This window comes from Charadrius vociferus, unplaced genomic scaffold (genome assembly GCF_000708025.1).
Source record: "Charadrius vociferus isolate BGI_N301 unplaced genomic scaffold, ASM70802v2 scaffold309, whole genome shotgun sequence".
NCBI lineage: Eukaryota > Metazoa > Chordata > Aves > Charadriiformes > Charadriidae > Charadrius > Charadrius vociferus.
This window is the reverse complement of record NW_009661370.1, coordinates 2,278,280-2,278,715: the sequence shown is the minus strand read 5'-3', so window position 1 is coordinate 2,278,715 and position 436 is coordinate 2,278,280.

Genomic DNA, 436 nt, shown 5'->3' with positions numbered 1-436 from the left:
AAGCAATCTGGTATCCCAGGGATACGAAAACTGACAGTTTGGGGGTTGGTTTTGGATTTCTAAAACTGAAGAAACAGTTTGAGAGCAGCTTTTAAGTAGGAAGAAGGGGACTGACCTCCTGCACTGGCCACCTGGCAGACAGATTGAGAGGGTCGAGCCTTGAGCTGCGCCCTTCCGCAACCCTGTGAGGGCAGTGGAAAGTCCCCTCACAAAGCATTATATCGCCTTGTATGCAAAGTACCTTGCCGTTTGGGTAGGACGTATCAAAGCAAAGAACGAAAGGGCCGCTGCTCAGACGGGCTAGAGCGGCGGGCTCGCCCGCACCCCCTTCCCCGGCGGCGGCGGGGCGGGGAGAGGAAACCGGAGGACCGGGGACGGCGACCGCCCGGGAGCGCGGCGGGGGCCGCCCTTCGCCCCCAGCAGCCCAGCACCGGGC